Source organism: Mesoplodon densirostris, chromosome 17 (genome assembly GCF_025265405.1).
Source record: "Mesoplodon densirostris isolate mMesDen1 chromosome 17, mMesDen1 primary haplotype, whole genome shotgun sequence".
Classification (NCBI taxonomy): domain Eukaryota; kingdom Metazoa; phylum Chordata; class Mammalia; order Artiodactyla; family Ziphiidae; genus Mesoplodon; species Mesoplodon densirostris.
This window is the reverse complement of record NC_082677.1, coordinates 20,092,344-20,106,549: the sequence shown is the minus strand read 5'-3', so window position 1 is coordinate 20,106,549 and position 14,206 is coordinate 20,092,344.

Sequence of the window (14,206 nt, the reverse complement as noted above, 5' to 3'; positions counted from 1 at the left end):
ATATTCAGACTACAGCACTTGAAGGGCTGATTGGCACTTCTCCAAAGACCTTTCTGGAGAGCAGAATAAGAACTAATGAGTAAAAATGACAGGGGTCAGATATGGGCCTCATGCAGAGATCAATCTTGTCATGTCTAGAGCCATTCAGCAATGCAATAGGAGGAGTGATAGTGAAGGTATCAAAGCAAAGGTTGGGTGACCATTTGCTAAGGATGCTGTAGAGGTGATTAATGAGCATAGTTAAGGATTGAGCTGCAAGAAAACTCATCTCTTCTAACTTGGAGATCCTGTTAGTCTAAATGTATGACTTAATTGAATTAGCCTATCACTGTATTTTATTTTCCTTCAAATCAACCAGTTCTGATATGCTCATATTCACTTAAGCTGTTCTTCCAAACTGTCAAGCCCTCCCTTACCCACCCATCTATTCAAATCATTTCCATCCTTTAAGGATCAGTTAAAGCTTTACTTCTTTAGCCTTTTCTCCATTCAATCATCTCTCTTTTCCCTGATTAGTGTAATATTCGCTGAGTGTATCTCTTAACTTCAGCCCTTAATTACACAATAATCCTTGTATTGTTATCTACATGTGCATATCTTCTCCACAAAACGGACACCCTGAAAGCCTTGAACATTACAGAGCTGAGTAAATGCTAGGGGTTTTGTGAATAATTAAAATTAATATCCCTTATGTTGGGTAAGAATGAATAATGAGCTTTGCAGTGAAGTTTCTCTTTGTCATTGATGAGACCTCGAAAATGTACTACCACATCAATTACCAGTCTTTATAGGGTGATTGTTTCTTTTACTTTAAAATAAATTTTAAAAATTATGTGTCTATCTTTCTAGAGCCAGGCTTTAGAAATGCTTAACAGTTTCTTTAGCATCATAAGCCCTGAGTATCTCTGTTCCTGATCTTTGGTAAATGTCACTTCGTGGCAAAACAAAATAAGGACATAAGCTGCTTCATAAAAGATAGCATATGAGAGTGCAAGACTACAAAAGTTTAAAAGTCAAACTAGAAAAATGAATTTCATAAAACTTTAATAATGGAATAGTATTATTTGACTACCAAATATGTGAGTTTTATCATAGTTACAAAAGACGGAAAAAAATTAACCCTTCTGTATAAAGTTATTTTAACTGTTCACCTTTCTAAGACTGGTTTTTGCACAAAATGGAAGACCAATTGTGGCTACTATTTATGAAGGTACATATAGCAACACCACAGTCATTCCTAGGGTAGCTATAACTATGTACCATTTGATGAAGGATCCCCAACAACCTTTGCTACAAAATTGTAATGTGAACTACAGCCATCCATCATGAATTCATTTAGCAAACACATATATATTATACACCAAGAGTTAATCTCTCTTTTCTTAATTTACATTATTTTAAAAATGAATATGATAATACCTGCTTTACGTAGCTCAGTATTGTGCATGGAATAAAAGAAAACCACAGACTTGGAAAGCCCTGAAGAATTTCCCAGGCTTCCAGACCCTCTCTGCCTGGAGCACAGAGGGTCAGATCTGACTCATAATAAGTCAGATTCTATGGAGCATCCCCCAACCAACCATTCACAAGGGCCTAAGCTTCCCCACCCCTGCTTCCCAGGCAAGAGAGGTTCCTCATCCTTTGCAGAGACAGTAGAGAAAGTGAGTGCATGAGTCTCTGCATCTTGTACTTGATGTCTAGGCTGGGTGGTGGTATTTATTTTAATTTTATTATTTTTCTTCAAGCTTCGAAAACTATATATATATTTCACCATGCACTCAGTTTCAAAGAATGATGACAGTAGGAATAGGGTGGGATGAGAAAGGTAGGGAGTATTCTTCCCACCTTCCACTGAAGTTCCCAGAAGGGAGGAGGGATGCCATTCCAGTTTTCCAGACTGTGGAGGTACAAAGTCTTTCTAACTTTTGTACAGTAGATGCTGTTTCAACAATCCTATTCTAGGTCTCCCATGAACTGAAAACTAGATAGGATTTTCTGAGTCCATTGTCCATCTACCTTAAGATTAATAATGCCAAGACCTCCTAAATTCTATAGCTTTCATTGCAATATTTGGTAGTGTTATGAGTTTCCATTTTTTTTACTCTATATTAGTATTTTAGTAGGAAGTTGAAATATACTTTCTAAGAGACTATTGACAGGATACCATTTTGTGCTGAAAATTCTTTTATTTGTGTGTGTATTGCTGAGAAGTTATATACTTTTGCTTATATTATAATACATGCCCTGTAATTTTTTAAAAAAAATCTTTATTGTGGTAGAAACACTTAACATGAGATCTATCCTCTTAACACATTTTTTAGTGTATGATACAATATTGATGACCATAGGTACAATGTTGTACAGCAGCTCTCTTTCTTGAAATTCTTGGTAAATTGGTCATGCTATTGTTGTTGCTAACAAGGAAGAAAAAGATGACATCTCTTCTGATCCTTTGGTTCCTGTGAAAGTTTTTTGACTATAATCAATCAGTAAGAGCAGAACATTCAATTAAATCCAATAAGTTTTTTTTTATTCAATCCTACATGTCATTTGCACATTGAAGAAAGAAAACATACAAATAGCTAATTATAATAAATGGATGATAGTCAATAATTTTAACTGGGAGATCAAAACCATATAAAAGAAATGTTGTGGAGTGACATTTGAGTTGGTTCTTAAAGAATAAACTTAAATAAATATATAATAAGAACCATTCTAGGCTGAGGAATTCACATAAGCAAAGATATTACATGATGTAAAGATCAAATATGTGCATTAAATACGAAATAATTTGAAGTATATGCATGTAAGTCACATTGTCCACCTTTCTCTTCTTCAAAGAAACACTTAGATCTTTTCAGCCTCAGGGCCTTTGCACATATCAGGGGTGCTTATTTTAATCTCTTGAAGTATTTAACTACTCCTCATACTTTGGCTAAACTTTCACCTCCTTAAAGTGACCTACTTCACTGTAATATTGAAATTTGGCTTCTCTGCCCACTCCAACCTCTATGTGCTTCCTTCACAAGCTTTTCTTTTTTATTCTGTAAATATATTGTCAGTACTTACACTGAGACATTTGGTCTTCTTTCTGTAGGTAGTGGGGTGCCAATGGTATCTTTACAAGATGGGCAATGACATGGTCTGACTTTAGGAATTTCTAAATCAGAGGTAGGATATTATTTCATGGGTCTAGATGAGGGCCTCTCAGTGCTGTGCACTACAACTCAGTGCATGAGGGAAGAGGTGAGTTAAGGCCAATTCACTTGAATTGGTCACACACACAATCTTACTACACAGCAGTCCTTAATGAATGGCTTATACTGATGTGTTGTGCACAGATAAGAAGTTTTACATCTTTCTATAGCTGTGTCACATCTGTGTAAATGTTGAGATTCATTAGAAATATGTGATTCTTGTAATTCCCTTTTTTATATTCCTCATTCACTATTCTATCTTCTTATGATGCTTCAGGATTAATGTATCAACTATTAGTTACAAGTTGTCCTCAGTCACATTGTTTTATAGGGAGGCAAAAGTAAACAAAACTCACAGTATTATACAGCTTATCACACTGACTTGGGCTGTGACAACTGCCACATTGAGCATGCAAGGCAACTATGTGGGCCACAACAAGGAGAAGACAACATTTTCTTTTTTTTTTAGTTTTATTGAAGTATAGTTGATTTACAATGTTTTGTTAATTTCTTCTGTACAGCAAAGTGACTCAGTTATATATATATATATATATATATATATATATATATATATATATATATATATATATATATATTCTCTTTCATATTCTTTTCCATTATGGTTTGTCACAGGATATTGAATATAGTTCCCTGTGCTATCCAGTGGGACCTTGTTGTTTATCCATCTTATATATAATCGTTTGTCTCTGCTAATCAGAAACTCCCATTCCTTCCTTCCACCACCCTCCTGCCCCCTTGGCAAGTCTCTTCTCTATGTCTGTGAGTCTGTTTTTTGTTTCGTAGACACGTTGATTTGTATCGTATTTTAGATTCCACATATAAAGGATATCATATGGTATTTGTCTTTCTCTTTCTGACTTACTTTGCTTACTGTGATAACCTCTAGGTCCATCGATGTTGCTGCAAATGGCATTATTTCATTTTCTGATGGCTGAGTAATATTCCATTGTATGTATATACCACATCTTCTTTATCCATTCATCTGTCAATGTACATTTAGGTTATTTCCATGTCTTGGCTATTGTAAATAGTGCTGCTATGAACACAGAGGTGCATGTATCTTTTTGAATTATAGTTTGTTTGGGTATATGCCCAGGAGTGGGATTGCTGGATCATATGGCAACTCTATTTTTAGTTTTTTTGAGGAACCTCCATACCGTTCTCCGTAATGGCTGCACCAGTTTACATTCCCACCAACAGTGTAAGAGGGTTCCCTTTTCTCCACACCCTCTCCAGCACTTGTTATTTGTAGACTTTTAGTGATGGCCATTCTGACTGGTGTGAGGTGATACCTCATTGTGGTTTTCATTTGCATTTCTCTAATGATTAGCTATGTCGAGCATCTTTTCATGTGCCTGTTGGCCATCTGTATGTCTTCTTGGGAGAAATGTCTGTTTACGTCTTCTGCCCATTTTTCAATTGGGTTGTTTGTTTCTTTGCTGTTGTTGTTGAGTTGTATGAGCTGTTTGCATATTTTGGAAATTAAGCTCTTGTCTATGGCATCATTTGCAAATATTTTCTCCCAGTCCACAGGTTGGAGGAGACAAACTTTTCTGACCACCCCCATCTTTTAAATTAATGCACTTTATTTTTTAGAACAGTTTTAGATTTACAGGAAAGTTAAGCAGAAAGTACATAGACTTTCCAAATACCCTGTCTCTCCCTTCCCCCCATGCCCACAACCCACCCACATTTCCCTCTATTGTGAACAGCCTGATTGGTTCTTTAATTACAACAAATATATAACAATATTGATAAAGTAACTAAACTCTGTACTTTAGGGACCACTATGGTGTATAGTTCTATGAGTTTTGACAAATGCATAATGTCATGTACTGTACAGAATAGTTTCATTGCCCTAAGAGCCCTGGTGCTCCCCGGTTCATCCCTTCTGGCTCCAAATCCCTGGCTACTACTTATCTTTTTACTGTCTCTATAGCTTTGCTTTTCTGGAACGTCACGTATTTGGGATCATACATATGTAGTCTTTTCAGAAAGACTTCTTTCACTTAGCAATATGCATTTGAGATTCCTTGATGTCTTTCTGTGACTTGAGAGCTCATTTCTTTTTATTGTGATCTATGGATATACCTCAGTTTATCCTTTCACCTATTGAAGGACATCTTGGTTGCTTCCAATTTGGGGACAATTATAAATCTGTTATAAACATTCATGTGCACCTTTTTATGGGGACATATGTTTTCAACTCAATTGCTTAAATACCTAGAAGCACAATTGCTGTATCTAAGATTATATTTACCTTTGTAAGGTCTGCCAAACCATCTTTCAAACTGGTTGTACCATTTTGCAACCCTATGAGCAATGAGTGAAAGTTCCTGTTGTTCCACATCCTCACCAGCATTTGGTGTTGTCAGTGTTTTGTATTTTAGCCATTCTAGTAGTTGTGTTGTGGTATCCTATTATTATTTTAACTTTCAATTCCCTAATGACATGTGGTGTGAAGTGTCTTTTCATATGCTTACTTCCCTTCTCTATATCTTCTTTGGTGAGGGGTCTGTTCATACCACTGGTCCATTTTTAAATTGGATTTTTTTATTGTTGAGTTTTAACTGTTTTTTGTATATTTTTGATAACATACAAAGTGTTTTGCTAATATTTTCTCTCAGTTTATGCTTATTTCTTCATTCCCTTAACAGTCACTTTAACCAGAGCAGAAATTTTAAAATTTAATGAAGCCCAGTTTATCAGTTTTTTTCTTTCATGGATCATGCTTTTGGTGTTGTATCTAAAAACTTATTGCCAAACCCAAGATAACCTTGATTGTCCCCTATGCTATCTTCTAGATGTTTTATAGTTTTAACTTTTAGGCCTATGATTAATTTTGAGTTAATTTTTTTTTTTTTTTTTTTTTTTTTGCGGTATGTGGGCCTCTCACTGTTGTGGCCTCTCCCGTTGCGGAGCACAGGCTCCGGATGCGCAGGCCCAGCGGCCATGGCTCATGGGCCCAGCCGCTCCGCGGCATATGGGATCCTCCCAGACCGGGGCACGAACCCGTATCCCCTGCATCGGCAGGCGGACTCTTAACCACTTGCGCCACCAGGGAGGCCCTTGAGTTAATTTTTATAAATTAAAAATTTTTCTTTTTGCGTGTTGTTGTGCAGTTGTTTCAGCACCATTTGTTGGAAAGACTATCCTTTCTCCATTGAATTGCCTTTGCTCCTTTGTTAAAGGTCAGTTGATTAAATATGTGGAAGTTTATTTTAGGGTTTTCTGTTCTGTTCTGTTCTATTGATCTATCTATTCATTCACCAAGACCATACTGTCCTGATCACTGGAACTTTATAGTAAGTCTTGAAGTCATACAGTGTCAGTCCTCTGAATTTGCTTCTCTTTAATATCATATTGGTTTCTGAGTGTTTTGCTCTTCTATATAAACCTTAGAGTCAGTTTGTTAGTATTCACCAAATAACTTGATTAGGTTTTGATTGAGATTGTATTGAATCTATAGATCAATTTTGGAAAAAACATCTTAAAAATATTGAATCTTCATATCCATGAACATGGAATATCTGTCCACTTATTTGGATCTTTGATTTCTTTCATCCGTTTTCATAGCTTTCCCATATAGATTTTGTACATATTTTGTTAGGTTTGTACCAAAGATTTTTGTTTTTGTTTTGGTGCTAATGTAAATGGTTTTGTGTGTTAACTTCAAATTCCAATTGTTCTTTGCTGGCTTATAGGACAGAAATTGCATTTTGTATATTAACCTTATATCCTGCAAAGTTGCTATAATTGTTATTAGTTCCAGGATTTCTTTTTTTGTTGTTAATTCTTTCAGATACTCTACATAGACAATCATTTCCCCTGCAAACAAAGACAGTTTTATTTCTTGATTTCCAATCTGTATACCTTTTATTTATTTTTTATCTCATCTGGCTGCATTAGTTAGCACATCTAGTACAATGCTGAATAGCATAGTAAGAGGGGCCATCCTTTTCTTGTTTCCCATTTTAAGATCTAGTTTCTTAAGTATGATGTCAGCTATTTTTTAAATAGATACTCTATCAAATTGAGGGAGTTCTCTTCTATTCCTAGTTTGCTGAGAGTTTTATCTTGAAAGGAGTATTACATTTTGCCAAGTGCTTTTTCTGTGTCTATTAATACCATTTTATGATTGTTTCTCTTTAGCCTGTTGATGTGATGGTTTGCATTAATTAATTTTTAATTGTTGAACCAACATTGCATATCTGGAATAAATCCTACTAGGTCATGATGTACAATTCTTTTTTCTTTTAAATTGAGATATAATTAACATATAACAAATAATTCTTTTTATATGTTGTTGGATTCAATTAGTTAATATTTTGATGAGAATTTTTTACATCTATGTTCATGAGAGTATTGGTCTGTAATTTTCTTTTCTTGTAATGTTTTTTCTGTTATCGGTGTTTAGGTAATGCTGGCCTCATAGAATGAGTTAGGAAATGTTCTCTCTGCTTCAATTTTCTGAAAGAGATTTTAGAGAGCTTATATCATTTCTTATTTAAATGTGCATTAGAATTCACAGTGAAAGTGTCTGCTCCTGGTGCTTTCTGTTTTGGCAGATTATTGTTGATTCAATATCTTTAATAGATATAGGCTTGTATACGTTATTTATTCCTTCCATCTAGTATTGCTAGATTGTGTCTTTTAAGGAATAAGTCTATTTCCCCTAAATTATCAAATTTGGGGGCATAGAGTTGTTTATAATATTCCTTTATTATCCTTTTAATCTCCATGGGATCAGTTGTAATGGTCCCTCTTTCATTCCTGATGTTAGTAATTTGTGTCTACTCTCTTTTTTCTTGGCTAGCCTCCCTAGAGTTTGTCAGTTCTATTGGTCTTTTCAAAGAACCAACGTTTTTTTCCATTGACTTCCTCTATGGTTTTCCTGTTTTCAAATTCCATTGATTTTTTGTTCTAATTATTATTGTTTCTTTTCTTCTGTGTACTTTGGATTTAATTTGCTCTTATTTTTCTAGTTTCCTAGGGTGGCAGCTATTATTGTTGAATCTAGAATTTCTTCATTTCTAATATATGCATCAGTGCTATAAATTTCCCTTTAAGCAGTATTTTTTGCTGCATCCCACACATTTTGATAAGTTGTATTTTCATTTTTGTTCAAAATATTTATATTTTTATATTTCTTTTTTGTGAACTTTTGTGTTATTTAGAAATATATTGTCTAATCTTCAAATATTTGGGGATTTTCCAGCTTTTTTCTGTTATTGGCTTCTAGTTTAATTCCAGTATGGTCTGAGAATATGCACTGCATGATTTCCATTCTTTTAAATTTGTTAAGGTGTGCTTCATGGCCCAGAATGTGGTCTCTCTTGGTGAATATTCCTTGTAACCTTGAGCAGAATGTGTATTCTGCTGCCACTTCATGAAATACTCTGTAAAGGCCAAAGAGATCCAGTTGATTGATGTTGCTGTTCAGTTCAACTATAATCTCACTTACTTTGTGCCTGCTGGATTTCTCAATTGCTGATAGAGAGCTGTTGAAATCTTTACCTATAATAGTGGACGTGTCTGTTTCTCCTTTCAGTTTTATTAGTTTTGCTTTATGTATTTTGACACTATTGTTAGGCAGATACACATTAAGCATTGTTGTGTGTTGTGTTCTTGGAGATTTGATGCCTCTATCATTATGCAATGACACTTTTTATCTGTGGCCATTTTCCTTACTTTGAAGTCCGCTTTTTCTGAAATTAATATAGCTACTCCAGATTTCTTTTGATTAGTGTTAACATAGTATGGATTCTTCCATTCTTTTACTTTTGTTTTTTTTTTACATTTTTATTGGAGTATAATTGCTTTACAATGGTGTGTTAGTTTCTGCTTTATAACAAAGTGAATCAGTTATACATATACATATGTTCCCATATCTCTTCCTTCTTGCATCTCCTTCCCTCCCACCCTCACTAACCCACCCCTCTAGGTGGTCACAAAGCACGGAGTTGATCTCCCTGTGCTATACGGCTGCTTCCCACTAGCTATCTATTTTATGTTTGGTAGTATATATATGTCCATGCCACTCTCTCACTTTGTCACAGCGTACCCTTCCCCCTCCCCATATCCTCAAGTCCATTCTCTAGTAGGTCTGTGTCTTTATTCCTGTCTTACCCCTAGGTTCTTCATGACATTTTTTTTCTTAGATTCCATATATATGTGTTAGGATACGGTAATTGTCTTTCTCTTTCTGACTTACTTCACTCTGTATGACAGACTCTAGGTCCATCCACCTCAGTACAAATAACTCAATTTTGTTTCTTTTTATGGCTGAGTAATATTCCATTGTATATATGTGACACATCTTCTTTATCCATTCATCCGTTGATGGACACTTAGGTCATTTCCATATCCTGGCTATTGTAAATAGAGCTGCAATGAACATTTTGGTACATGACTGTTTTTGAATTATGATTTTCTCAGGGTATGTGCCCAGTAGTGGGATTGCTGGGTCATATGGTAGTTCAATTTGTAGTTTTTTAACGAACCTCCATACTGTTCTCCATAGTGGCTGTATCAATTTACATTCCCACCAACAGTGCAAGAGGGTTCCCTTTTCTCCACACCCTCTCCATCATTTATTGTTTCTAGATTTCTTGATGATGGCCATTCTGACCAGTGTGAGATTATATCTCATTGTAGTTTTGATTTGCATTTCTCTAATGATTAATGATGTTGAGCATTCTTTCATGTGTTTGTTGGCAGTCTGTATATCTTCTTTGGAGAAATGTCTATTTAGGTCTTCTGCCCATTTTTGTTTTTTGTTTTTTGTTTTTTTTTTCTGCCCATTTTTGGATTGGGTTGTTTGTTTTTTTGTTACTGAGCTGCATGAGCTGCTTGTAAATTTTGGGAATTAATCCTTTGTCAGTTCCTTCATATGCAAATATTTTCTCCCATTCTGAGGGTTGTCTTTTGGTCTTGTTTATGGTTTCATTAGCTGTGCAAAAGATTTGAAGTTTCATTACGTCCCATTTGTTTATTTTTGTTTTTATTTCCATTTCTCTAGGAGGTGGGTCCAAAAGGATCTTGCTGTGATTTATGTCATAGAGTGTTCTGCCTATGTTTTCCTCTAAGAGTTTGATAGTTTCTGGCCTTACATTTAGGTCTTTAATCCATTTTGAACTTATTTTTGTGTATAGTGTTAGGGAGTGTTCTAATCTCATACTTTTACATGTAGCTGTCCAGTTTTCCCAGCACCACTTACTGAAGAGGCTGTCCTTTCTCCACTGTACATTCCTGCCTCCTTTATCAAAGATAAGGTGACCATATGTGCGTGGGTTTATCTCTGGGCTTTCTATCTATTCCATTGATCTATATTTCTGTTTCTGTGCCAGTACCATACTGTCTTGATTACTGTAACTTTGTAGTATAGTTTGAAGTTAGGGAGCCTGATTCCTCCAGATCCATTTTCTGTTCTCAAGATTGCTATGGCTATTCGGGGTCTTTTGTGTTTCCATACAAATTTTGAAATTTTTTGTTCTAGTTCTGTGAAAAATGCCAGTGGTAGTTTGATAGGGATTGCACTGAATGTGTAGGTTGCTTTGGGTAGTAGAGTCATTTTGACAGTGTTGATTCTTCCAATCCAAGAATGTGGTATATCTCTCCATCTATTTGTATCATCTTTAATTTCTTTCATCAGTGTCTTATAATTTTCTGCATAGCTTTATTCCTAGATATTTTATTCTTTTTGTTGCAATGGTAAATGGGAGTGTTTTCTTGATTTCATTTTCAGATTTTTCATCATTAGTGTATAGGAATGCCAGAGATTTCTGTGCATTAATTTTATATCATGCTACTTTACCAAATTCAGTGATTACCTCTATTAGTTTTCTGGTAGCATCTTTAGGATTCTCTATGTATAGTAACATGTCATCTGCAAACAGTGACAGCTTTACTTCTTCTTTTCCAACTTGCATTCCTTTTATTTCCTTTTCTTCTCTGATTGCTGTGGCTAAAACTTCCAAAACTATGTTGAATAAGAGTGGTGAGACTGGGCAACCTTGTCTTGTTCCTGATCTTAGTGGAAATGCTTTCAGTTTTTCACCATTGAGGACGATGTTGGCCGTGGGTTTGTCATATATGGCCTTTATTATGTTGAGGAAAGTTCCCTCTATGCTTACTTTCTGGAGGGTTTTTATCATAAATGGGTGTTGAATTTTGTCAAAAGCTTTCTCTGCATCTATTGAGATGATCATGTGGTTTTTCTCCTTCAATTTGTTAATATGGTGTATCACATTGATTGATTTGCATATATTGAAGAATCCTTGCATTCCTGGAATAAACTCCACTTGATCATGGTGTATGATCCTCTTAATGTCCTGTTGGATTCTGTTTGCTAGTATTTTGTTGAGGATTTCTGCATCTATGTTCATCAGTGATTTTGGCCTGTAGTTTTCTTTCTTTGTGACATCCTTGTCTGTTTTTGGTATCAGGGTGATGGTGGCCTCGTACAATGAGTTTGGGAGTGTTCCTTCCTCTGCTATATTTTGGAAGAGTTTGAGAAGGATAGGTGTTAGCTTTTCTCTAAATGTTTGATAGAATTCGCCTGTGAAGCCATCTGGTCCTGGGCTTTTGTTTGTTGGAAGATTTTTAATCACAGTTTCCATTTCAGTGCTTGTGATTGGTCTGTTCATATTTTTTATTTCTTCCTGATTCAGTCTTGGCAGGTTGTGCATTTCTAAGAATTTGTCCATTTCTTCCAGGTTGTCCATTTTATTGTCATATAGTTGCTTGTAGTAATCTCTCATGATATTTTGTATTTCTGCAGTGCCAGTTTTTACTTCTCCTTTTTCATTTCTAGTTCTATTGATTTGAGTCTTCTCCCTTTTTTCTTGATGAGTCTGGCTAATGGTTTATCTTTTTGACAATTTTGATTAATATGTTTCTTGGCATGTTTCTCCTTGGATACTTCCTGTATGGGACTCTCTGTGCCTTCTGGACTTGATTAACTATTTCCTTTCCCATATTAGGGAAGTTTTCAACTATAATCTCTTCAAGTATTTTCTCAGTCCCTTTCTTTTTCTCTTCTTCTTCTGGAACCCCTATAATTCGAATGTTGGTGCATTTAATGTTGTCCCAGAGGTCTCTGAGACTGTCCTCAGTTCTTTTCATTCTTTTTTCTTTATTCTGCTCTGCAGTCATTTTTTCCACTATTTTATCTTCCAGGTCACTTATCCATTCTTCTGCCTCAGTTATTCTGCTACTGATCCCTTCTAGAGTATTTTTAATTTCATTTATTGTGTTGTTCATCATTGCTTCTTTCATCTTTAGTTCTTCTAGGTCCTTGTTAACTGTTTCTTGCATTTTCTCTATTCTGTTTCCAAGATTTTGGATCATCTTTACTATGATTATTCTGAATTCTTTTTCAGGTAGACTGCCTATTTCCTCTTCATTTGTTAGGTCTGGTGGGTTTTTATCTTGCTCCTTCATATGCTGTGTGTTTTCTGTCTTCTCATTTTGCTTATCTTACTGTGTTTGGGGTCTCCTTTTTGCAGGCTGCAGGTTTGTAGTTCCCGTTGTTTTTGGTGTCTGTCCCCAGTGGCTAAAGTTGGTTCAGTGGGTTGTGTAGGCTTCCTGGTGGTGGGGACTAGTGCCTGTGTTCTGGTGGATGAGGCTGGACCTTGTCTTTCTGGTGGGCAGGTCAACGTCTGGTGGTGTGTTTTGTGGTGTCTGTGGACTTATTATGATTTTAGGCAGCCTCTCTTCTAATGGGTGGGGTTGTGTTCCTGTCTTGCTAGTTGTTTGGCATAGGGTGTCCAGCACTGTAGCTTGCTGGTCATTGAGTGGTGCTGGGTGCTGGTGTTGAGATGGAGATCTCTGGGAGATTTTCACCATTTGATATTACGTGAAGCTGGGAGGTCTTTTGTGGACCAGTGTCCTGAAGTTGGCTCTCCCACGTCAGAGGCACAGCACTGACTCCTGGCTGTAGCACCAAGATCCTTTCATCCACACGGCTCAGAATAAAAGGGAGAAAAAGTAGAAAGAAAGAATGAAAGAAAGAGGAAAAAATAAAATAAAATAAAGTTATTAAAATAAAAAATAATTACTAAAAAAAGTTTTTTTAGTAAAAAAAAAAAAAAAAAAACGGACTGATATAACCCTAGGAGAAATGGTGAAAGCAAAGGTATACAGACAAAATCTTGCACAGAGGCGTACACATGCAGTCACAAAAAGAGGAAAGGGGGAAAAAAATCATAAATCTTGCTCTCAAAGTCCACCTCCTTAATTTGGGATCATTCGTTGTCTATTCAGGTATTCCACAGATGCAGGGTGCATCAAGTTGATTGTGGAGATTTAATCTGCTGCTCCTGAGGCTTCTGGGAGAGATTTCCCTTTCTCTTCTTTGTTCGCACAGCTCCTGGGGTGCAGCTTTGGATTTGGCCCGGCCTCTGTGTGTAGGTCACTGGAAGGCATCTGTTCTTCGCTCAGACAGGACGGGGTTAAAGGAGCTGCTGATTCGGGGGCTCTGGCTCACTCAGGCCGGAGGGAGGGTGGGGTACGGAGTGTGGGGCAAGCCTGCAGCGACAGAGGCCAGCGTGACATTGCACCAGCCTGAGGCGTGTCGTGCGTTCTCCCGGGGAAGTTGACCCTGGATCACGGGACCCTGGCAGTGGCAGGCTGCACAGGCTCCCTGGAAGGGAGGTATGGATAGTGACCTGTGCTCGCACACAGGCTTCTTGGTGGCGGCAGCAGCAGCCTTAGCGTCTCATGCCCGTCTCTGGGGTCTGCGTTGTTAGCCCCAGCTCACGCCCGTCTCTGGAGCTCCTTTTAGCAGTGCTCTTAATCCCCTCTCCTCACGCACCAGGAAACAAAGAGGGAAGAAAAAGTCTCTTGCCTCTTCAGCAGGTCCAGAATTTTCCCCAGACTCCCTCCCGGCTAGCTGCGGTGCACTGACCCCTTCAGGCTGTGTTCACGCTGCCAGTCCTCTCCCTGCACTCCGACCGAAGCCGGAACCTCAGCTCCCAGCCCCACCC